Source organism: Tamandua tetradactyla, chromosome 23 (assembly GCF_023851605.1).
Source record: "Tamandua tetradactyla isolate mTamTet1 chromosome 23, mTamTet1.pri, whole genome shotgun sequence".
NCBI classification, from domain to species: domain Eukaryota; kingdom Metazoa; phylum Chordata; class Mammalia; order Pilosa; family Myrmecophagidae; genus Tamandua; species Tamandua tetradactyla.
The window spans coordinates 29,562,469-29,589,322 of NC_135349.1; the positions used below are offsets into that span (position 1 = coordinate 29,562,469).

Here is a 26,854-nt window from a genome sequence, read left to right on the forward strand (position 1 = left end):
ATCTTCTCCGGAAGTCCTAAATGAAGATTTTTTTTTTTTAACATGGGCAGGCACCGGGAATCGCACCCGGGTCCTCGGGCATGGCAGGCAAGCATTCTTACCTGCTGAGCCACCGTTGCCCGCCCTGTGCTTTGTTTTTATAAAGAAACATTTGTTTGGTTGTGAAATATAGCATATATACAAAGAAAAAAGCAAAAGCAATGATTTTCAAAATATACTTCAACTAGTAGTTATAGAAGAGATTTGAGAATTATGGGTTACCCTTCCACTATTTTAGATTTTTCATGGGAGTTACTCCAAAAAACTGGAGGCTAGAAGAAATATCAGTATTTCTTATTTAGAAGAGGAGTTGACACTAAAAGACAGTGGGATGTCATTAGTTGATAATCTTGGAGAGGCTAGTCCCTCTGGGTTTCAGGATTTATGTGGTTTAGGAATCCTCTAGAAATAATAGTTTCTGGGAAAGTGAAGTCAGTGCATGAAACTTTTATGAGGTCTCAGTTGGAGCCCACAATATTGTAAAGAGTGAAGAGGAGTGATATTTAACAGAGGATAATTTTTCAGTTCTTGTTTTCTTGTTTCTTCCTCTGCTTGTAAGGTCCCTTTCCCTCCCCACCCTTAGGAGGCTCTACATAGGTAATATAGATGCCAGCCAGGTTTTCCTGGACTAAACTGGACTCCTATCAGGGGGAAGGGGTCACCTGCATCAGTTTTCCCTGAAGGTGAGACCCAGCAGGTTAAAAGACTTCCCTTTGAAGTCTCTGGGCTCTGTTTTTCTTATCCTGCCCAGTATGTGGTGCTTGTTTGCCTGCAGGTCCCACCAGCAAAAGATGTTGTGGCACCTTTAAGTTTGGAAGGCTCTCCCTGCTGGGGGCATGGTGGAGATAGATGGGAGGTTGTAGGCTGGTTTTAATGGCTTCAAATTGCCGAGCCCTGGGTTCTGAATTCCTTGAGAGAGGGATTCCACCTGAGATGGGCTTCACCCCTCCCCTGGGGAAGGCATAGGCAGGAGACAGCCCTGAAAACAGTCCGTTTCTGCCTATGCCTGAGGCAGTTGCAGCCTGAGTAGTTACACTGCTGAATCCAGAGGCAGCTAAGCCTCCATAGAGACAGCCACAAAAACCTCCATTTTGTCCCCTTTCCTCTTTTTTGGTTAGCCCAATAAGGAACCTCCACCTTGACCAGGTTCGCCTGTTTGGGAGCCTATTTTTAGTAGTCAGAATTTGTTAATTAATGCCACAATCGGTTCTTAGTTAGACTCCATCCCTGCTACTGTTAGAGGGTCTTTCCTTTCCCTCTGGGAAGCTGCCTGTGGGGGCAGGGCACTGGCCACTGGCCACTGCAGCTTGGGGAACTCATGGTTCTGGGGGGGGGCTCGCAGCCAGTCCAGCTGGTCCAGACTGGGGTACTCTGTGTGTTTGGTCACTGTCGTGGCTCCAGGAGCTGTTCTGTACTGTTTCTGGTTATTTAGTAGTTGTTCTGGAGGACATACTAAAATGCGCACATTGCTAAGCTGCCATCTTGGCCCTCCCAAGAGGAGTGATATTGATTGGGTTTTAGGAAAGCTTGACAATTAACACTATTAATTGTGAAGCTTTCAGAAGAGTGTCATTTAGAATAGCCTCAACACTATTTGGTCTCTTAGGCACTGATGCTTTATTTTATTACAATTCTTTCCCCCCTTACGTTTCAGTAATTTTTTCATTTCTCTGTGAGTTTTTGCCCTTGCAGATGAATTAAGAATTTCTGAAAACAGTGTCAAGTGAAATACCCTATTTTATTCATTTCAGTGTTCATTCCATCATTAAATGAGCACAGCTATATGCAGTTGTTGCCCCTGCATTATTTTATATTTAAAGTATTGCTCTATGACATTTAGTATACTACAAATTAGAGTTGTAATATTTTTGTTGTTTTCATTAAACTGTAGCTTTAGAACCTATCTTTCTAATACAGATGTGGTTTTCAATCAAATAATCCAATCAGAAATGTAGAGCTGGATGGAGGTTAGAAATCAAGTTTTCCTCTTGCATTTTGCAGGGAAAGAAATGCATGTCATAATCTAGTAAATAGTCTAAGGTCATTGTTGATTAATAGCAAACTGCACACTTCTGTTCATTTTCTTCACTTCCTGACCGAGGTTCTATCTACCAACTTTAAGTGTTCACATGTATGTGATCCCATGATTTAAATGTTGGTGTTTTGTGTTTATCCAAATAGAACATAACCCAACTGTCTTGGAAAATAGGAATTTGATTTATTGTTGGAAAGACATTTTGTGATCAAAGGTTTTATAGATAAATATATTTTACAGAAGTAGATTCTTAAACAAAAGTCAAGATGAGCAGAATAAAGTAGGAAGAGCCATTTTATTTTAAATGATGGTCATTAGAAAAAAATGTTACTTTATAATTATGTGAAAATGCCTAAGTGGAAAAATTTTCATTTTCAGTGTGCTATGATGTAAGCTTTTTAGGTAACAAAGTTGTAATTAGTTTTACTTCACATTTCTGAGAGAGGAATTTTTAATAATGTTTTCAATAAATATGAAAGAGATGGCCATTTTACATTTTCCTTTTAGAATGAGTAAAGTAAATACTAACTTTATATTGACAAATTATTAAAATAGAGAATATTGGAAATCCTATTTGGTTAAGAATAGTGACCAGATGTTCTTTAATAATATTTATAATGGTGGTTTAGAGATGCAAACTTGAGAGTCTTTAAAATAGGTGTGTGTGTGCTTAATGTTAATGTGTAAGTTTCTAACACTCATAGCAATTCATATCCTCTGCTTACTGCTTCCTTAGATCTTTGCTAGTAAAGTATTTTTATTTCAGTTTTTGAATACAGTTATAGGTAGCTTTCTCTTTATATCTAAATACAGCACTGCACCCATTGTTATATATATGTTAAACCTGAATTATATTGACTTACAAGTACAATTTACAGTGCATTATTTAAGATCTCTGTGTCTATTTTTAAAGGATGTCAATTGCTGCAGTTAAATAACATGCTATGTATATTGCTGTTTTAACCAATTTAAAGAATAGGGCATGAATTTCCAGTTACATGAGCTACAGAGTGATTGTACTTTAACTTGAGATCTGCCTCTGTAAGTTTTAATGTCCTGCAGTCCAATAGATTAGTGGTTCATATCCTTTCTACTAAAATATCCCATAGTTTTAGTTATTTGGGGAGTCAGAAATCTAAATGTACATAACAGATTTTCACTTTTTTTTACAATATCTTTACAAATAATAAATCCTCAGTGCACATTTGAAATAGCAAGTTGTCATTTATTCATATACTAAACCTGCTGGTTTTCTTTTTCTATTTACTCTTATACTGGTACTTAATTTTTCAGTTGATAATCATGTCCTTCCATGCTAATTTGAGGCAGCTTAGGTGTGTGAAGATTTATATATACATGCTTTTTTGTAAACTCATAATACCCAACAAAGTAGTACTCTGAACTTACAAAATGCCCAGTAATTGGGTAAGTGGATGCCCAGATGAGTTCATTCTCAGTAAATTTGTAGAGAGACATTTAATGGGCCCATGAAACTTCAGATGTTGTAGATGCCACCCTTTGCCACTTGGGACCAATTGTATGACATGGAAAGGGAGTCAGTATATTATGCAGCTGTCTGACAGGAAAGGGAGTCAGTGTATCATATACCTGATTGAGTGATTCGCTAGGAAAACTCAGAGAGAGACTGAGGCCACATCTGAGCAACAACAGAAGTCCTCCAGAAATAACTCTCAGGTGTGGCTGTCAGCACTCCAAGTTTCTCCACCACATACATAAACTTCACAAGAACAAGCCTTATGATTGGGGGTATGGCTTATTGATTTGAGTATCCCTAAAGTTTGACACAGTATCAGCAGATTCCTTGGTGGTAAGATTATATATAAAACAGCCTCTCAAAATCCAGAAATAATAATCACCCCTCTGGACTTAATATGCATCAGCACCTTGGAACCCAAACCCATTCCACAAATAACAGGTGGAGAACTGTGCACCGAGGCCTACCTCTTGCACCCTGGAGTCACTGTGTGGACTGGGGGCTAGGGGCTACCAGCTGAAGCAGGATCCCAAGAGGCCTGAGAGTGCAAAAGCTTTATGGTGGGGGTCTCCAGCACCCAAGGTAAGACCAAGGTGTGGCAGCATCCCGTGGGCATTGCTGTATCTGTGGTGCAGCAGATGGTGGCACTGTTGGCCTACTGGGGCCTGGGGTGGCAGATAAGGAGCCACCCTGTCACTGAGAAACTCCCAGGGGCATGGGCGAGCATAGGAGAACTGCAAGGAGTGGGCCAGACAGCAGGAGGAGCTGCCATCCAGACCACAGGCTTGGGGTAAGTGCTCTTTTGGCATGAGCTGATGGATGCTTCCCCAGGAACATTTTGTAAACGAAATTCTGTCGTGTAGGCATGTGACTTGGTGTTTGTAGTGCATTTTTGGTAATACCAATAAAACTATATATATTTAATACCAATTTATTAAATATATATAGTTCATTTTTAAATAAACAGAAATAAGTACTAGAGAAAATGTAGAGAAAGAAATGTACCTTATTCATTGTTGGTAGGGAAGTGAGAGGAATAGCCCCCCTGGAGGACAGTGTGGTGGTTCCACAGGAGTCTAGGGCTGGGGTTGCCAAATAATCCTGCAACACTGTTGCTAGGTATATAATTGGAGGAACTGAGAGTGGGGACAGGAATGAACATTTGCACGCTGGAGTTTGTGGTGGCAATGTTCATGATTTGCAATGGATGGAGGTGGCCTGAAGGTACAAGGACTGAGGGATGGAAGTGGGAAACTGTGGTGTTTACATAGAATGGAATAATCACAGCTGCAAGAAGGAAATCAACTTATTTATTTACTTTTCAACAATAACATTTTTTAAAAAGTGGTAACTTTCAAAGCACAGCAGCAACAATTAGTTGTAGAACAGAGATCAGTGCTTGATATGGGTTATACTTCCACAACTTTAGGTTTTTACTTCTAGCTCTTAGATATTGGACACTAAAAAAAATCAATATAATAATTCAGCAGTCATACTTGTTTGGTAAACCCTACCTTCTATGTATAACTCCACCATCACCTCTGACCTTTCCTTCCCACTCCTTAGGGTTATTTGGGCTAAGGCCATTCTAAAGTTTTCATGTTGTAAGGTGCTGTCAGTAAAACTGGCTTAGGAGATGGAATAGTTAATGTTCTGTAGAGGCTGGCCACTCATGCTTTCAGGACTTATCTAGTCCTGGGACCCATCTAGAGGTTTTAGGATTTTGGTAAGTTACCCTAGTGCGTGGTACCCTTGTGAAATCTTATATATTGCCCTAGGTGTTCTTTAGGATTGGTTGAAATGGTTTTTGATAGGGTTTCCCTTCCAAGTAAATTTGATAACTAGCTGTTGTGAGTGTCAAAGATGTTGTTGCAATTTTGATTAGTATTGCATTGAATCTGTAGTTCAATTTTTATGGAACAACTCACTTTTTCAAGTCTTCAAATTTGGTTGTTGGAATTTTATTTGGTATTCCATTGAATCTGTAAGTCATTTTGGGTAGAATTTGCATCTTAGTGATATTCAACCTTCCTATCCATCAACTTATAATGTCTCCATGTATTTTGGTTATTTTTTATTTCTTTTAGCAATATTTTGTAATTTTCTAAATATAAGCCCCTGACATCCCTGTTGCTTCTGGACAGGGGGAGCCTGTGGATTGGCAGACACAGGTATGAGAGTAGGGTAACAGGGGTGGCCCAGAGGGTGATTTGGACAGCATGTGATAGAGCCACGGAGTGCGTCACTCCCTCTTCCCAGAGAATCACACCAAAGTTTGTCATTGCCTAAGCAGCAGCCTCAGAGAACTCAGGTTTTACTGAGCTAGAGAGATGACAGGCAATCACTAATATTTTCTTATGTTGAAATTAGCACTTTGAAGGACTTAGAAAGGGGCCACCTGACAGTGCAGGAGGAAGGGGCACAGACCAGGCCCCTTCCTCCCTCTGCTGAGGGGTCTTCCATGGGTTCTGTAACTTTCTCTCCTCTCCAGACTCTCCCAGCCAAAGGCCGTCTCCTCAGACATCACTGGCTAACATGGCTCAGGATGACATTGAGGCCTCAAGGGTGCTAGGAGAGGTAGGACCACACCTTGTGGTGCAAGTCAGGGTTTGGGCCCGGGTGCTGCTCTCCACATGGGCCAAAAGAGACATCTCAAAGATGGCTGTGGCTGCCTGGGAGTAAGTGGGAGAGCAAGGTGAGTGAGCAGCTGGACATTTGAGGCCCATGCAGGAAGGGCAGACAGAATGTCCCCTGCACCAATATTGACTAAGAGAACAAATTAATTGATTATGTGAGGGCATTGGAAATTCAGTAATTTGAATTTAATTTAAAGAGTTTAGTTCTTTAATTTTATCCATATCTAATTCCAAAATTGAAAGTCCTGTTTTATTTTAAATAACCCACTGTTTATGTAACTCCCTGTTCTAGTTTGCTAGCTGCTGGAATGCAACACACCAGAGATGGATTGGCTTTTAATAAAAGGGGATTTATTTTGTTGGTTCTTCAGAAGAAAGGCAGCTAACTTTCCACTGAGGTTCTTTCTTACGTGGAAGGCACAAGATGGTCTCTGCTGGTCTTCTCTCCAGGCCCCTGGGTTCCAACAACTTTCCCCGGGGTGACTTCTTTCTGCATCTCCAAAGGCTTGGGCTGAGCCGCTAGTGCTGAGATGAGGAATGCCGAGCTGCTTAGCAGTGCTACATTGCAATCTCCCATTTAAGCACCAGCCAATTAAGTCAAACATCACTCATTGCAGCAGACACGCCTTCTAGCTGACTGCAAATGTAATTGGCAACAGATGAGGTTCACGCACCATTGGCTTATGTCTGCAACAAAAAAAGACTAGGTATGCTCACTGGCCAAGTTGACAACTGAATCTAACTAACACACTCCCCATACATTGAAGTGATACATTCACTGTAGAAAATACAGAAAGGTGCATTCTTAAAATTACATTCAATTTCACTTCCTAATAGTAACCACACAACTTCTTTTCTTTATTTTTTTTCATGCAGGAACTTATTTATATTTGTAGTGCTTATCAATTGGACACTTAGGTTTATACAACCCCTTTCAATCATGTTCACCTTCAATATGGTAACATTACTTACAGAACTCACCCATAAGGAAATAGATAGAAGTGAAGGCACTTCACTAGTGGGTCACAACAAACGTTTGATGTGTTTTCCTTAGTGTCTTGCTTTATTATGAAGTGTGGGAAAAAACCTTAAATTTGTATTAAACTTTATTGTAAAATGCATCCAAGTGCATCAAAAATATTTTTAATGGTCTTACAATTTTCTAGTAGATGAACAACATGGCCAGTTCATTGGACTTTATCTTAAAAGTGTCATTGTAAATTAAAGAACAATTCTAAATCAAGTTACCCATACTTGGGTATATTATTTTTGACATGTGCATATTTCTGGATATATTTGTAAATAGATTCTTTATTTTGTAAGGTCTTTGCTTCTCATCTGTTCTCCCTAAGTTGCATGTGTGCTGGGCTAGTTGGTTTATTTGTTCATCTCCTAGCTTGATTGTAAAGTTTAGAGGAACAAGGCCTGTGTTTCATCTTGGTATTTCCATTGCACAGCATATTGCTCAGAATACCATAGGCGTGTAGTACAAGTTTGTTGAGTAATTGTTATGATTCCAGAAAGTAATGAGACTGATTTTCACATGGAGATTTGTCCTTTTCTGTCTCCCAACTTTTTTCATCTTACCTCACCCATGTGACATGAGCAAATGGAAAAGTGCAAAAGAGTCTTAATTACTGCAGAAATGTTTTTTTCTCAATTTACCTTGATATATACTTGCTTTTTCTGGTAAGCTTTATGGTATGGGTCATATTTCATTGTTTTTCCATGTGAGTATCCCATTATTGCCTCAATATTTGTTGAATGATTTTTTCGGGTTGGGGGAGTTTTCACTGGGAATAGAACTGGGGTCTCCAGCATGGCAGCTGAGAATTCTCCCATTGAATTATCATTGCACACCCACAGTTTTTTTGATATCAAAGAGGGCAAATAATTTTAGTTGCAAAGAAAGAAAGCTACAACTAATTGCTTCATAATGTGGTTTGTTGTGACTCTCTTATATTTATCTCTCTCCAGTGCTGTCTCCTATTCTGTTCTCCTTATCCTTCTCATCCAGAGTTTAGTATCAGGTCCAAGGTATTAGACAAAGCTTTGCCACCTTCAGATAGAAGTTGTTCTGTTTTAGGGGCTCTGATGTTGGGAGAGAAGGTATTAAATTCTTACTTTTCTATGTAAAATTTCCTTTCTTGGTGAAGCCCACTAAAAAGTCTATCTATACAAGGAATTTTTTCAGTTTCACAAAAGGAGTATCTCTGTGCATACATGTATGTATCTGCACAAAATGTTTACATAGAAATACCTATGTATCTATCTGTAAATGTATATGTAACTATCTATCTATCTATGTATATAGTCATGCATGCATGTATATTTAATATGTGTGTCTCCATGTGTATGTTTGCCTATAGTATGTGTGTGTGTGTGTGTGTGTATATTTGCTCCCCAAAGAGCTGCCTGATTATCTTACCTAAGACAATGGGATAGAAGTGTTCAATATGTGTTGAATTCTCTCTGAAATCTGTGCTCCACCAGGTTGTCTTGACTTTTTTTCTGGAAAGAAATGTGTATAATTTTTATGTACACTGATAGTAGGATTTATTCATGGATCCTCAACCCTGTATCAAATTCTTGCCAGGAATGCATAGACTGAAAAAAAATATGGAAGATAAAGGAAATCAGTCAGTGATGGTAAATAGAAATAACAACAAATTGTAATAATAGAGACATGTGAGTATTAAAATTGAGGTGGGCCTTAAAGGAATATTATGAGCATGGTAGAAGGCACAATTAATTCTGCATGTGACCTGGGATATTGGGGGTCGAGGTGTGGGGTTGCAGTGAGATGTAAATTGGTAGGAATTTTCAAAGGAAGTGATGAGTTAAGGTAAATGTGGAAGAAAAGTGGAGGGATGGAACTTCAAAAGGTTGTATCATGCAAAGGTGTTGATAAAGTGAAGAAATATGTATTTAGGGATTATTGGAGAACCAGATGCCAGGGAGGTATTTGTAGGTCACACAGCTGGAAACGTATATCAGTGTCAGGTGGTAAAATTCATTAAAAGGTGATAAGGATTCCTATCCTTGTCCCTAAAATTACTGAGCAGCTGAGGCTGCTGTAGTCTGCCTCTACCAACCAGACACAGGAAGCTCAGCCTGTCACCCTGGGATGAGATTTAATTGGATAAAATAGGGGGTGTTAATGTACCATCACAGGAGCTCTCAGAATAAACAGCATCAGATGAAACAGCCCAGGTCCTTCACAGGCAGCAAAGACAAGGAGCCTCTGCAGTCCCACTCATATATGCCCTAATCCCCTACCACATTCTTTTCCCCCCCTGCACCTCTGCTCCCCAGGTACCAGATCCAGCAGCTGATGAACCCTTGATCCCCCAGGTACTAGATACAGCAGCTAATGTGGTAGAGCCAAAGGTGAATATCATGCTCCAGAACTTTGGTTCCGTGGTTACAGGATACCAGCAGATGAAGCTGGCCTTTATGCTGCTTCCCAGTCCAACAGGCTTTCCCTTCAATGTTCACCAGAGCCACTTTAAGGACTGGTCATCTGGGTATATTCCAGTTTTTCACTGCTGTCCTAGAAGGTCTAGAATGAAAGTTTCATGTGGCCAGGCCCTGAATAATGTATTAGCAGGCATGTCTGGCCCCTGGCTGGGCTTTGGCAGCCCAAATCAGACCTAAAGATTTGTGGATATCAGTGTGCTTGTGAAGCAGAATAGCTTGAGCCCATCCAACAGCAAGTGCTTTTTGTTATGGAGTGATCGGTAATTGCCCAGTTTGTTCTGGGGGTGCAGGTTTAACTCCAGCATGCAGGAACTCCCCTTTGAGCCAGAGAAAGGAGGCCTCTGAGCCCCACATGCTGACAGAAGGGACCATCCACAACCTGAGACCACTGAGCTTTGCTGTAGGTAGTGTGAGCATGCAGCCTCTGGCCAGCCCCAGCTGCATCAACTCTGCAAGCTTGCTCCCTGTCCCACACTGATCATTAGCATCATGCACCCCAGCCTGCAAAGCTTTGGTCCCTGGCCCCAGTTTCCTCCCAAACTCATCCCCCACATACATTGTCCACCAGAATGTACAGCACCAGAGGTTGGTGCTCACCTCCCAGGCCTAGGTTCAGCTGTATAGTGAAGATGTAGAAAAATTGTTCTTTTGGCTTCATAGCAGGGACACAGAACTGAGTTGCTCAGCCAGGGCCACCCATAAAGTTAGAGTTTCACAGGAAGAAATTCTCCTTGTCACATAATGCACTGCAAAAACTCATTGCAAGCCAACTTCTGTAGTTCTCAGACACTCTCTTTCATATGGTTCCACCCCTGCATATCTGTACTTCTTACCATCTGACCATGTGGTAAAGAGACTGGGTCTCAGGCAGGGGCCAAGCACAGAACACTATGTGCCCTGGGAAGCAAGACCCTGGCTGGTTCCCTGAACCCTGCACCTGTGTCCCCACCAACTGGGGATCTATGTTATGCTGTATTTCACACAGTGACTGCAGGAGACCCCAGTACAACCTCCAAACTGGCCTCTCCCATGGAAGAGACCATGTAGGAGGGGGAAGACTCTTAAAGGAGCAGTGAGATCTGATCTGTGTTGACCAGGTATTTCCTGAGTTTGAGTTGATAGCAGAAGTTTTTTAGAGATTTTTTTCCCTGTTGGGAGAAAGTAGAACAAGGCCTGTTTATTTTCATAAAATTGATGGGAAGTGGCCTGGCCCATTGGACTATTAGACTTCACTTTCAAAGAGCAAGAGTGGTCTGATTCTGATATTATATCCATATAAGGGATCCCTCAAAGATACCATTGATGGGTGGCACATGTGATCCCAGAATTGATGGCAATGTCTCTGTCCCTGTTGGCGACCAGACAAACCCCCTTGTACAACCACAGGATGGCAATATTCAGCATGGCCTGAGGGAGAATTGGGCTCTATTTTCTGAAATTGCAGCAGATGACAGTGTTGTAATCCTTGCAAGTTTCCTGAGATGAGGTTCCTATAGTTTGATCCAGGAAAACTATAAGTTTTCTGGTGTCTCACTTCATAAATTGAAATCTTAAGGACAATAGGTGCTCATTTTATCACAGATGGTTCTTCTATTAGGCATTTTAGAAATATTCTTGAACTTCTAATAACTCACCCTCATAAGAATTGCTGAAGATTCCATTGGTGAACTGTGGCAGGAACTAATGAACTGTTTCAACAAAGACAGGTTTCTGTCCCCTCTTTTCACCCATCTTTGATGTACAGTTATAAGCCTTGTGGATGTCACATGATTGTATTGTATGAGAATGACCTGAATCTGATGATAGATTCCAAGGTAAAAGTGTGGTGCCACAGAATTGGGAAATGTAATTATGTTCTCGTTTTTGTTATTATTATTATTATTATTATTATTATTATTTTAATTTATGAAACATAGCCATGCATGAACTCAAATATTCTCACCATATGATCATTGCATTCTATTTATGTAGCAAAATCAGTAAATATCTCAAGGCAAATTAAATGAAAACACAACATATCAAAATTAATGGGATGCAGCAAAGGCAATGCTAAGAGGGAAATTTATTTCCCTAAATGCCTATATCAAAAAAGAAGAGCAATAATTGAGGAATTAACTATCCACGCAGAAGAACTAGAGAAAGAACAGAAAACTAACCCCAAAGCAAACAAAGGGAAAGAAATAATGAAGATTAGAGCAGAAATAAAATAAATAAATTGAGAACATGAAAACAATTAAGAAAATCAACAAAACCAGAAATTGGTTCTATGAGAAAATCAATAAGATTGATGGACACTTAGCAAGGTTTATAAAAAGAAGAAGGGAGTGTATGCAAATATATAAGGTCAAAAATGAAAGAGGAGACATAACTACTGACCCCACAGAAAAAAGGAAGTAATGAGAGGATACTATGAACAACTTTATGTTAATAAACCTGACAACAGATGAAATGAAAAGCTTTCTAGAAAGGCATGAACAACCATCATTGACTCGAGAAGAAACAGATGACCTCTACAAACCAATCACAAGTAAAGAAATCAAATCAGTCTTTATGAAAATACCCAAGAAGAAAAGTCCAGGATCACATGAGAATACCAAACACTCAAAAAAGAATTAGTACCAACCCTGTTCAAACTCTTCAAAAAAATTGAAGAGGAGGCAAAGCTCTCTAACTCATGCTATGAAGCCAACATCACCCTCATACCAAAGCCAAAGATATTACAAGAAAAGGAAACTGCAGACCAATCTCTCTAATGAACGTAGATGCAAAAATCCCCAACAAAATTCTTGCAAATTGAATCCAGCAGCATATTAAAGGAAGTATACACCATGCCCAAGTAGAATTCATCCCAGGTATGCAAAGATAGTTCACCCTAAGAACATCAATGATCATAATACATTATTTCAACAAATCAGAGCAGAAAAAAACACATGATCATCTTGATTGATGTAGAAAAGGAATTTGTCAAAATTCAACATCCTTTCTTGTTGAAAACACTTCAAAGAATAGGAATAGAAGGGAACTTCCTCATCATGATAAAGGGACTATATGAAAAACCCACAGATAGCATCCTCCTCCATGGGGAAATACTGCCAGTGCGTGAGCCTCCCACAAATGAAAAAACATGGAGTTCCAGGACTCACTTTCCCTCTAAGTTCAGGAACAAGACAAGAATATCCACTATCACATTATTATTATTAATGCCATTTCCATTGGATAAACATTTTGAATAATGGCACTAATGCCTTGATCCAAGAAGCCACTGCCCAAGGAGTTGACTATGCCATGTTTTTCCTGACAGAACAAACTATCCAAGCTCTCTGAAGTTTGTTTTCCCACAGATGGTGCTGGCTTCTCAGTGAGAGCTGCAGAGTTTGTTGTCCTTCCTTGGGAAAGTTCTGCTATAAAATCCATTGTACTCAAAATCATAAGAAGTTTCATAGAGGCTCTCAGGAGTACTGAGTATATTGTGGATAATGCACAAGTCTGCATAGTGGAGCCACTATCTGAATGAAGTGCCAATATTGTATCATCATACTTAGATAAGTCACAGTTTAGTGAAGAGTTCTCACAGTTAGAAGAATTAGCCTACTTCATAGAACAGTTTATACCAATTGAAGCCTATGTTTTGAATTACCTGGAATCATTATGCTTCCACTGAGCAAGTTAAAAAAACAGTGAGGGTGGGGTCATGATTTTAGTGAAAGAATGTGAGTCCTGGAACTCAGTGTTTTTTCATTTGTGGGAGGCTCATGCACTGGCAGAAGAAGAAGGGGTCCCCTACCAAATGGAGTACGTCTGTGCATTTGCACATAGGATTTATGCCTCTGTGGGCCCCACACATTCACTCATAGGATGGAAATGACATCTTTTTGACTCAGTCATGTGTCTCATAGAGAAGAGCTCAGCTGTTCCCAAATCTAGATAGCCTCCCACGTATGTGCATAAAAAGTGTAAGCAACACAAGGCAAGCTCCTCAGCTACCTGTTGGAAAAAGTAGTAACATCTGGGAGGCAGTCATGCCTCCTCAGTCACTGTTTGACTGAGCTACTCTAGGCATGTTAAAAATGGAAAAATAAGGAAAGGGGCAGAATAAGACTGTTGAAGCAGTAAACACAGTTTGTCTAATCTTGGCCAACTTTTCCCAAATGAGCAGACAAGTGTGCTGAAGATATCCCTGAGAGACTCATCAGTGAAGACTGGACAATGCTGCAGGCTATAAGAGAGCTACTGGAGCTTCCTCTGAACCTGACAATTGTGTCACCTACAGATGTACTTAATTGGGATCTTATGAATAAGTCTGTTAACTTCTGCAGCCAAATATACTGTTTTACCAAACAGCATGGGTATTGCTGTGGAAACATCAACATTCACAGGGAATCAAGAAAGGATAAAGTTAGGTAGTATTGTGCTATCCATTTCTGAGTTTTTACACTCAGTCCTGTTGCACAATCTACATCCCTTCAGCTCCAATTACCCAATATCTTACCCTTTTTCTATCTCCTGATGGTCTCTGCTACCAGTGAAATTCTCCACGTTTATTTACTAATGTCAGTTCATATCAGTGAGACCATACAGTATTTGTCCTTTTGTTTTGGGCTAATCTCACTCATTCCAACTTCATTTTTTATTCTCAGGATACTTTTAGCTATTTGGAGCACACTGCCCTTCTAGATTAATTTGTTATTGGTTTTTCTATTTCTGAAAAGTAAGTTTTTGGGACTTTAATTGGTATTGCATTGAATCTGTAAATCAATTTAGGTAGAACAGACATCTTAACTAAATTTAGTCTTCCAATCCATGAACATGGTATGCCGTTCCATCTATTTAGGTCTTCTGTGATTTCTTTTAACAATTTCTCATAGTTTTCTTTGTATAGGTCTTTTGTTTCTTTAGTTAAATTTATTCCTAAATATTCAATCCTTTTGGTTGCAATTGTAAATGGATTTTTTTTCTTGATTTCCCCCTCAGATTGTTCATTACTAGTGTATAGAAACACTGCAGATTTTGAGTGTGGCTCTTGTAACCTGCCAGTTTGCTGTACTCATTTATTAGCTCTAGTAGTTTTGCTATGGATTTTTTGGGGTTTTCAACATGTAGTATCATATCATCTGCAAACAGTGAGAGTTTTATTTCTTCTTTTCCAATTTTGATGCATTGCATTTCTTTTTCTTGTCTAATTGCTCTAGCTAGAACTTCCAACACAATGTTGAATAACAGTGGTGATAGTGAACATCCTTGTCTCGTTCCTGATATTAGGGGGAAATATTTAGATTTTTCACTGCTGAAGATGATCTTAGTTGTGGGTTTTTCATATATAGTTCATATATTCCCTTTATCATTTTGAGGAAGTTCCCTTCTATTCCTATCCTTTGAAGTGTTTTCGTCAGGAAAGAAAGTTGGATTTTGTCAAATGCCTTTTCTTAATCAATTGAGATGATCATGTGTTTTTTCTGCTTTGATTTTTTGATATGGTGTATTACATCAATTGATTTTCCTATGTTGAACCATCCTTGTATAGCTGGAATGAATCTTACTTGGTTATGGTGTATAATTCTTTTAATGTGCTGCTATATCAATTTGCTACAATTTTGTTGAGGATTTTTGCATCTATATTCATTAGAGAGATGATAAGGACTGAGATGGTATAATCTAGGAATGCCTAGAGTGTCTAATGATAGTGACTAAATGCACAAATTAAAAAAATGTTTTTGCATGAGGAAGAACAAAGGAATGCCATTACTGCAGGGTGTTAAACATAGATGGTAATTAATATTTAAAAATTTTAACTGATGTGTTTAACTAAAACAAAAACATGTTTATTTGGTGCAAAATTTTAATTTTGACTATTGCATTTCCTAATACAACATATGTAGACAGCTTAATTGAACACCATAAATACAATGACCCTTGAGTAGGGCATGAGATTTTGTTGGTTTATACATAGTGATGCCCTGATAAATCCAAGAATGATTTGAACAGTGAATAAAATGTATTTGCAAAGTCCCCTTGGGGGAATGGTGAGAAAGGGGGAAAATTCAACTTCCCCAAGTTGAATTCTTGATATTCTCACAAGCAGTGAGGACAACCAAAGCAATTTTTGGGGCTTGTTCGTATGAAACTTAACCTCACAAAGATTGGTCAAACCTACTTAAAATTATGCCTAAGAGTCACCACCAAGAGAACCTCTTTTGTTGGTCAGATGTAGCCTTTCTCTCCAGCCAACACAACAAGCAAACTCACTGCCCTCCCCCTCTCTACCCTGGACATGACTCCTAGGGGCGTGGCCCTTCATGGCAAAGTAGGGCAGAAATCCTAGAATGAGCCAAGACTCAGCATCAAAGGATTGAGAAAACTTTCTTAAGCAAAAGGGGGAAGAGCAAAATGAGACAAAATAAATTGTCAATGGCTGAGAGATTCCAAACATAGTCAAGAAGTTATCCTGGAGGTTATTCTTACACATTAAATAGATATCACATTTTAAGTTAAGGCATAACAGAGTGGTTGGAGGAAACTGCCTGAAAATGTAGTGCTGTGTTGCAATAGCCATGTTTCTTGAAGATGACAGTATAATGGTATAGCTTTCGCAATGTGATGAGTGTGTGATTGTGAAAAGCTTGTGTCTGATGCTCCTTTTATCTACCTTCTCAAAAGATGAGAAGAGCATATGGAATAAAAATAAATAATAGGGGAACAAATGTTAAAATAAATTTAGATTGAAATGTTAGTGATTAGTGAAATGGTGGGGTAAGATGAATTTTTTCTGTTGTCTTTTTATTTCTTTTTCTGAATTGATGCAAATGTTCTAAGAAATGATCACGATGATGAATATGCAACTATGGGTTGATATTGCAAATTACTGATTATATATGGGGAACGGAATGTTCACAAGTTAGAAATGTTTGCATTTGCTGTTATTTTTTTAAAAAATTAAAAATTAATAAAAAGGAAAAGAATAAAAATGTTCACCCTTTCCTTACCTTTCAGATCTGTTCCCGGCATGAGAATGCCACTCACACCTGATCTTCTCATAGTTTTCCTTCTAGCTGCTCCAGAATATTGGAGGCTAGCAGGCTTAAATACCTATTTGTCATCACATTTTCCTTCTTTTTTGTGAACCATAATGTATATATAAAAAAGCTGTAAATTTCCAAACACAGCACCATGATTAGTTGTAGAATGTATTTCAGACTTTGACATAGGTTACAATTTCACAATTTTAGGTTTGTACTTCTAGCTGCTCTAAAATACTGGAGAGTAGAAGAGATATCAATTTAATGATTCAGCATTCATATTCATTTGTTAAAATCCCGTCTTCTAGGTATAATTTCAGCATCACCTTTGTTTTATCCATACCTCTCATTGGGGTTGTTTGGGCTATGGCAATTCTAAATTTTTGACATTGAAAGGGTCTGTCACTAATATGGGGTAGGAAGATGGAACTACCTGATGTTTTGGAGAGGCTGGGCTAAGTTTCAAGATTTAGCTGGACCAGAGACCCATCTGGAGGGTGTAGGATTCTGGCAAGTTATTCTGGTGCCTGGAATCCTTGTGGAGTCTTATAAATTGCCCTAGGTGTTCTTTAGTGTAGGAGCCAAAGGGTTAATAGAAAACCTGCAGAATTTATTGGGAGTGACTGGTTTCAAAGTGGCCTTGAGGAGGTCTGCTGCAAACAGCAAGCTCCCAGCCATAAGCCTTATCTGGGGGCGAAGGGGAAGAACATGGTCTGCAAACAGACTTGTTTTGTACCTACTTTCACACACAAAGTATGGAATGTTCCCTTTTTGCTACCCAGATATCCAGGAGGCTAGATTGAAAGTAACAAGAGAACAAGGGAGTAATATACTGAAAAAACAGGCTTGGTCAGCAAAAGAGCTCTGTGAAATGATATAAAATAAAGCAGCTGTAGCTCTTCAGGGCTGCAGTAATCTTGTCTGTCTTTTGTATGTGTCTGTGTGACTCATTCAGCAGGAAGTATCCGTGTCCGTGTTTTTTATTTTGCAGGGGTTGCTGAAAGACTGCAACAAGTGGCACCCGAACAGAGACCACTCATCACTTCACAGGGACCAGCTGGCCCGGCTCCTTGTGAACATTCAGCCCTGCTCAGGAATCTGGCCTGGTTCCCTGGAACATTCAGTGATGGTTACTCGAGGCCTTCACCACTGTGGAACCGAAAGGGTAAGGCACCTCCTGGAATTGGGGAGGGACTTGGTGCCTCTGGAATTTGAGAGGGACTTTTGGATTTATGTTATATGTTGCAGCATAGGAATATTCCTTTACTGAGGAAGCGAAAGGGTGCACACCTCCTGGAATTTGGGAGGGCTTTTGGATTTATGTTTTATAATGGGCAACTCACTGTCAATACAACAGGAGTATTTATATTTACTTAAGGGATTGTTACACTCCACCGGTATGAAGGCTTCTGATGCTCTACTTGAGAAACTTTTAAAACATGTCACGCAAATATGTCATTGGTTTCAGCATAAAGGCTGTAATGTTTCCTATTATTATGATAGATTTAAAAGATTGCTTCTTTACCATACCTTTAGCAGAGCAAAAAAAATTTTTAATTTCTGAGCTTGTTCTTAATAAGCTGTCTTTCTATAAAAATTCATAATCAGTACTCATTAATGGTTCCTATGGAATTATAAAAGATTGGTTCCCTAAGGAATATGCAATTCAGGATTATAGTTCTGACTCAAAGTGTTCTGTTAAGTTACCTTGGTTTAATCTAAATAATTATTCTACTGAAATTTATACCAATGTTACAGATAAAATCCTATGACTCAGAATAGGAATGGCAGCCCCATCTCCTTTTGTTAACTTAAATCCTCAACAAACAGCAATTTGGAAACTGGCCATGAGTTTAGCTCCTATTCATAGTTGAAAAGGAAATATATTATCAGAACTTTAAAACTAAAAATTCTTGGTAAAAACTATATATTAATGTTTCAAATATGCATTAACTGAAATATTTTAAGTGTTTAACGTTATTCTAACAAATTTAACTTTGATGGTAATTATACATGGTAAAATATTTGTTTAAAATAATGACTTAAGCATGAAAAATATAAAAGACATATTTTATTGATAGAAAAAAATAGTTTTATCTTAAGATAAAATGAATAACTGTTACAAAATGAAAACAAAAATGTAGAACAAAGCTTGAACTAATATAATAATTGCTATGAGTTTATAAAAATGATAATTATGGTCAAAATCAAGAAAGAGCTAATGAGTCTAAAATAACAATGTTTTCTTGGACTCTAGCCTGTTCTAATGAAAAGATATAAAAAATTTTTTTTAAATAATCAGTGTAAAAGGCAGAGTCTGTGTTTTATCAAAATAGCTTATGTTAATTTATCATGTTCTTATCTGTATAAAAAATATTGATTTTCTTCTGGGTATCCTTATACTGGCAAAAACCAGTTTCTTTTCTTGCCCCAAACCAGGTGACGTACTCTATTAATTTAAATAATATTACTGTAAATACATCTATTACTCATTAAATAATATTCTAATCATATAAATACCTAAATTCCTTTAAGCCAAAATATTTTAATGCTTTATCCAGTGTTTATATAAACTACTTAGGTATAAACCAAAGTTATCCCAAAATAACCATGACTTAAGTTTGGAACAGATCAAATTTGGAAGCTAAATGCAAGAAAAATTATACTTGTGGCATCTGTTCTATTCACCTGATGTTGCCATTACATGCAGCTCATGTGGCTATCACATGACCTTGAAAAGAAACAATTAAAATGTGCACTCTAACTGGGAGGACTGGCTATCCTCCTGGACAGAGATGTACTTTCATAAAGATATCTAGGTCCCAGAAAGCTCCTCTTGGTCCCTAGCCAGTTCTCAGAAGACCCAACTGGGCCCGGTCATGTAAGCAAATTAGAATTTGACCACTGTTATAAAAAAAAATATATATATATATCATACAAATTGCATGCAATCAATTTACAATTAGCAAAAACACACAACCAATTATAAAGAATCCTCATCCCTGCATTCCTTTTCAATCAATCCAATAAATTCATTTTACAAAATCTGATCATTTACTATGAATGCATATCACTATTAACACTCTGCTTTCAATTTTGCTACTTGCCACTTTAAAAATTCCTAATTTTATGTTGCAAACCTTATTTAATATTTTACAAGATCATTCTGATTTATTAAGCAGAAAGCAATTACCATCCTGAGCTCTGCCTGCTGTGCAGTCAGAGTCTCGGAGTCTAGAAGCCTGGTTGGAACGTGGCACTGCCTCTCTACCCTCCAGTTAGCTCCAGCTCAGGCCTAGGACCTACGCTGAAAAAGGTCTAAGCATTAATGTGGTTTTCCTTTACGCAGGGCAGGATCTTAAGCAACTAACTTTTTCCTATAGAAATGTCATGGAAGTGCCTCCCATGGTCTTGGAAATTGGGGGCCTAGCTAAGCTGGAATTTGCAAGCAAAGCCCTCCCAAGCTGGAGAGGCAGATAAACTATAACTGAGCCGGCCTGGAGCTGGATTTCTGGCCGGAAAAGTACCTCAGCCCTCTAAAAACACCCCGCATTTCTGGGCAAGGACAAGGTAAAGTCATTTAAAAGATGTATTTTTCCTGTGGGGAGCAGTGTGGTCCTGCCCCCAACCCTCACTAAAGTCTATGCTCATAAAACAAAAAGGGGAAGATCAGCAAAATAATATTATAAAAATAAGTACACTGAAATATCAATTAGCAAAAGCACTGTTTACTTTAAATTCTTTAAACATTTATGATAATTCATCACACACTCCTGCAAAACTACATTTTAATAATTTGGAAAAGAAAAGCAATATAACTCAAACAGAACTGCAACTGTAGCTGATCTATTAGAAAAATATTAAAAATGATCTATGGAAACCAGGCATGGTAAAGGTGTGGGTACGGGATTTCCTGTTATCATTACAGGTGATGGAACCTCAATTTGGATTCCCTCGAAGAGAATAAACCCAGACATGTCAACCCGGATGAAAATAATAACTAAATGGGTAATGTATATTATAAAACATATAACTTTAATTGCTGAAGGACAGGTACATAATTATACTTATTGGGTTTATATTCCTAACCCAACTTTGCTACTAGCCCTAACATGGGCCAATCCAACTTTACCAAAATATCTAAATACTAGTTTAGGATTCCCAGGTCCAATAAATTCAAAACTTCCAAACCTACCTTAAGAAAAGAAAAATGATATCAAATTTAACTCTTCCATTTTTAAAAAGACTCATATGCATAACTCTATAGAATCAAATAATACTGGACTGTTAAATGAGAAAGAAAGTTGGAATGGATGGCAGTTATGTCATATAGATCTAGCAGTTATCATAAGTAATAATTCCTATGAAATTGTAAGAGATGCAGCCCTTGCAGGGTCGAAGATAACTGAGACTATATGGGCAGGCAAGCTAAATCAAAGTTTAATACATAAAGGACAATTTGTGCCAAATCCATGGGATAATAAATATAACATTAATCAAAAAAATTTGTGGAAAATTTTCCTAAGACTGGGATCAATTTTTATAGCAAATTCTAGTAACTATAACTTCCTTTTAAATAGCAGCCATAAACATTATATGCAAATATGTACTAAAGATCCATAAGTATTTGTTAAAAGTCATATGCATATAAGAAATCAAATTTTAAATTGTGACAGTTGTTTTCTATTCACTTGTCTCCAAGCATTTATGTTGCAGGAAAATAAAACTATTTTAGCAGCAAGGAAAAGAAGAGGTATGCTGTTAGTGCAGATGTCAAGATCCTGGTAATCCTCTCCAGAAACACAAGTCCTAATCCACTTGGCAAAAGAATGTCTGAAAAAGACTAAGAGATTAATTGGACTCATTATTGCAGCTGTCATTGGAATCATTGAAAGTATCACAATAGCTGTGTTTGCTGGAACTGTGTTGCATCAAACTATACAAACACAGTATTATGTTAAAGAGTGGCATAAAAATGTCAGTGAACTGTGGCATAGTCTATCTCACATCAATGAGCAAATTAATAATAGAGACAGCATTAGTTCATATTGGAAATCAAATGTATAATTTAAATTTCTTATGAAGTTTAAAATGTAACTGAAATGGGAACAATTTTATATTAACCCTTTAAAATATAATCATTCTAAAATAGAATGGGAAAAAATAAAAAGGCATCTTTTGGGGCATTCAGATAGTTTAAGTCTCAATATTTTAAAATTACAAAAGTGGGTATTAAAAATATCTCAGAATAATTTATATATAGCTAATGGAAATTATATTATACAATCATTTACCCAAAAGCTAAAAAATCTTAATCCTATAGATTGGTATAAAACTTCTCATTTTCTAACAATATTGGGAGTAGGAATTTTACTTTTCTTACTATTTCTTTTTCCTCTTTAGTGTCCTGAAGCACCGTTTGCTATCTATCATATCTTCTAATCATAAACAAACACAAGATCCCAATGTATTGTTTGTGCAGGCTTTGACCTCCTCCCCTAAATAAACTATAGCTCTTGACTGGTGGCCAATGACGGGTAAGACCCTTCCTTAAAAGCTTAAGGGCAACCTAAGACAAGCACAGTCAATGAGCAAAGCCATGCTAACAGTATGATTCTTGCAGAACTCTTGGCTCCCCTCTGAAATCAAAATCAGAGAGCTTGACTGGTAGCCAATGACGGGTAAGACCCTTACTTCAGAACCTAATGGCAACCTAAGACATGCACAGTCACCCTGGCTTATAAAATAAAAAAGGTGGAAATGTACGAGCCAAAGGGTTAACAGAAAACCTGTGGAATTTATTGGGAGTGACTGGCTTCAAAGTGGCCTTGGGGAGGTCTGCTGCAAACAGCGAGCTCCCAGCCGTGAGCCTTATCTGGGGATGAAGGGGAAGAACATGGTCTGCAAACAGACTTGTTTTGTACCTACTTTCGCACACAAAGTATGGAATGTTCCCTTTTTGCTACCCAGATATCCAGGAGGCTAGATTGAAAGTAACAAGAGAACAAGAGAGTATATACTGAAAAAACAGGCTTGGTCAACAAAAGAGCTCTGAGAAATGATATAAAATAAAGCCACTGGAGCTCTTCAGGGCTGCAGTCATCTTGTCCGTCTTCTGGGTGTGTCTGTGTGACTCATTCCACAGGAAGTGTCCGCGTCCGTGTTTTTTATTTCGCAGGGGTTACTGAAAGACTGCAACATTTAGGAATGGCTGGAATGGTCCTGGTTGGGATTTCTGCCTACAGTTCTTTAATTTTATCAACTTTGTGATCTAGCTTTTGTGTCATTGGTTTCCATACTGTTTTTCCACCTTCTATTCTATTCATTTTGCTATGACCTTTATGATTTCCTTTCTGCTACTTTCTTTGGGTTACATTTCCTATTCTTTCTCTAATTTTATTATATATTATAGTCACTGATTTTAGAAAATTATTCTTTCCTAATTTATTGCTGTAAATTGCTAAAAGTACTAAGAAGCATCCCCAAATTTCTGTGTAGTATTTTCATTTTAATTATTTAAAACATTCTCCAAATTCCTTTTGTTTTCTCTCTGTCTCATGGGTTATTTTTAGTCTTGGTCTTTCTTTTCCAATTGTTTGGAGATTGTCCAGCTATGTTTCTATAATATACTTCTATTTTACTTCTGTTTTGGTCAGATGACATAGTTCATATGATTTGTATCCTCTTACATTTATGAATATATATATATATATCTTCTCATGTTTCATCAGCTTTTCCTTCATGTGTTTAATGCTCTGTTATTGGAAACAGAAAAATTTGGGATTACTGTATCCTTTGATGAGTTGACCTTTTTATCATTGTAAAATAACTCTGGCCATGATTATTGCTCTGAAATCTAACTTGATACAAAAACATTCTTAAGTTTTGTTTTGATCAGTGTTAGCATGGAATATCTTTAAACCCCCTTTTGTTTCAATACAGTATATTCCTATCTCTGTATTCAATGTGCTGTTCTTACAGGCAGCCAATTGGCTGGTCTTTTATTTTACCTAATCTTATATATCTTAAATTTTTATTGTAAAATATATATACAAAGCAAAGAAAAAATGCAGTAATTTTCAAAGCACCCTTCAACAAGCAGTTGCAGAACAGATTCCAGAGTTTGTCGTGGGTACTATTTCACCATGTCAGATTTTTTCTTCTAACTGATCCTAATCACTGGAGGCTATATGAAATATTAATATAGTGATTCAGCAGCCATTGTCATCTTTTAAAACTTATTGTCTCTTTTATATCTCCTCCTTCTCCCCTTACCCCACTCCTAATCTATAATTATTCCTGGGCAACACCTATTCTCACTTTTTCGTGTTGAGAAGAAGTGGTGTCCAAACTAAAGTATAGGGGGATATAAATAACTGATAATATTGGAGAGGCTGGTCCCTCTAGGTTTCAGGATTTATCTAACCTAGGAACCCTCTGGAATTATAGGATCCAGGAAAGCAAATTTAGGGCATGAAACCTTTATAGAGTCTCAGTTCAATCCTTAGGTGTTATCAAGAGTCAACAGGTGTTTCACTGGTTGGGGTTTAGCAAGCCATCCTAATCAACACTATCTAATTGAAGTTTGCACAGGAGTTGCCTCCAGAGTAGCCTCTCAACTCCACTTGATCTCTCTTAGCCACTGATGCATTATTTTATTAGGTATCTTTTATTGTCTCATTTCCCCGTTGGTCCAGAAGGCATTGTTGATCCCCTGAGGCCAGGACCAGACTTATTCCTATGAGATAGGAATTGGCCTTTTTGTTTCCTTTTTGCCTGTTGAGTAGTCTGAACTCAGTCTTATGTGTTTTCCCTTGTGTGTAATAGACTGATTTTCTCATGCTGCTTTCAGAACTTTCTGTTTCACTTCAGCATTTGACAATCTAATTAGTATGTGTCTTGGAATCAGCCTATTTGAAGTTTGTTGGGCCTCTTTGATTAACATATTCATGTCTCTTATAATTCTTGGGAAGTTTCCCCAATTATATCTTCAACTAATTTTTCCAACCCTTTACTGTTCTCCCTCTTGTACACCAATGACTCTTATATTTGTACACCTCTTGTTGTCCATCATTTCTGTAACATCCAGTTGCATTTTTCATCTTTCTTGCCACATGTTCTTTTGTGCTCTCTAGTTCTATTATTCTATTTTCTAGCTCAATTATCCTTCCCTCTGCTTCTTCAAATTTGCTTTTGTGTGTCTCCAGTATGTTTTTAATTTCATCTATATATCTTTCATTTGTATGAGATCTGCCATTTTTCTGTTTAACCTTCTGAGTTCTTCATTATGCTCCTCTAGTGTCTTCCTGATATCCTTGATTTCATTTTAAATATCTTTGAGTAGTTGTTCCATATTCTCTGTCCCCTCTGGAAGTTTTATTTGTTTGTTTCAGTTGTCCATTTCTGCTTGGATCTTCATGTGCTTTGTGATTATCTGTTGTGTTTGGGCATTTGATTATCTTGATATGATTATTTTGCAAGTTGGTTACCTTCAGTCTTCAAAGTTTTGTTATTTACTTGATTTTTGCTGAATATTTCCTTTTACACTTAGTTATTTTCCACCAAATCAAGGTCTGCATCTCATGTAGGAGATACAATTCAACTTAATGGTTGATTAGAAGCTAGGCCAGAGTACATGGGTACTTCAGTGCAGAATGGCTGCCCACCATGTGGGAGACCCAGGCTCCACTCCCAGCCTCTGCTCACACACACACACACACACATACTCACACACACACACACATATACATACAACTAAAAGAATGAGATAAATAAGCAAAATGAGGTAATAATTAAGTAAAACAATATAATAAAAATATGAAATGCAAAGACAAGAATGATAACAAAATACCCATTAACATTAGTAAGTTCCATAATCAAAAAAAAATCCCAGGATATACTGGGAGTGAAATTAGGCTTGTGCCCACCAGAGGGGAGAAAATTTAAGAAAAATTAGAGTAGTAATAATAAAAGTAAATGAATAATAAATCATATGGGAAGTAAAAAGTAGAAAATAAAGAATAAAAATAGAATATAAAGTATCTATAAAATTTTTTTAAATAATCAAAAGAGGAATTGTGCTACTTAATATAAATGTATAGAGTCATAGAATGCTTTCCTTTCATGCAGGAACCCAGGTTTGATTCCTGGACCATGCACCCTCCAAAAAACAAGCTAAAAAACTGTGGAAAAAATATGTGTTAAAAAGGGGGAAAGAAAAAAGAATCTTAAGAAAAAATAAAAATTAATAAAAATAAAGATGTAGGCAGATAGGGAGTTAGCTTGCCTGCACTTACCCCTTCTCCCCAGCAGGTGGTGACCACGAGGCTTCTCCCTCAAGCTCTTGCCTCCCTGTCAGGTACAGCCAACATGCACTTACCAGATCTGGCCAGCAGATGGTGAACTCGAGTCTCTTCTTCCCTCAGTCCCAGCCCTCCTGGCAGAAGTAGCTCGAGGTTGGCATGCTTGGCAGGACGGCTGCCTTAAAAGGAGCTGCCAGATGGTGGCCTCCCCTACTGATCTTGGGTTCATGCATCCCCATGGTTGCTTGAGATGTTTTTATAAATTTTATATTTACAGATATCACTTTGCCGATTCTGTTTCTCTAGAGAACCCCAGCTAATACAGCTTGGGACTGGGAGTGGTTCTTAAGAAACAGAATCTTAGAAACGGAACTTTACAATTGGTTTTCTACTCTGATTAGACTCAAAGGCACTAATGACTCTGTGTCCTGTAATCAGAATGGCATTCCAGTGCATGGGTGAGCTGGCAAAGGAGATAGATTCTGCTAATTGTATGTTTATATGAGGTCATGTTCTTGGTAATAATGTCTCTGATACCTTTACAGAGTTTTGTGGAACTAAGAAGTACTGAGATGTTGGCTGGTTGATGTTAGCATGCTGGATATATTGATTAGGGAAAGGAATGAGCTGAAGGCTTTAAATGAGAAGCTTAGGCACAGTAAAATGATGTAAAACTGTCTATGAGTGCCCTGAAGGAAAATCTTATTTCCTGCAGGCGCAGACTTGAGATCTCTGAAAATCAGACTCAGAGTCTCATTGTTAGAGTAGCAAGTTCACAACATAAACTGAAATTTCAACTTTGCATGGTATCTGCCATTGAAATGAGGGCATTGACTGGGACCCTGAAAAATGGG

General features: G+C 37.9%; 1 long non-coding RNA gene across 1 annotated transcript; it reads left to right on the forward strand.

The window, feature by feature from the left end:
* Positions 1-17,440: 17,440 nt before the first annotated feature.
* On the forward strand, positions 17,441-22,811 carry LOC143667346 (uncharacterized). The gene is made up of 3 exons (XR_013168002.1): positions 17,441-17,863; positions 20,627-20,706; positions 21,401-22,811. It is a non-coding gene; the product is annotated as an uncharacterized LOC143667346 (long non-coding RNA).
* The last annotated feature ends 4,043 nt before the right edge of the window (positions 22,812-26,854 follow it).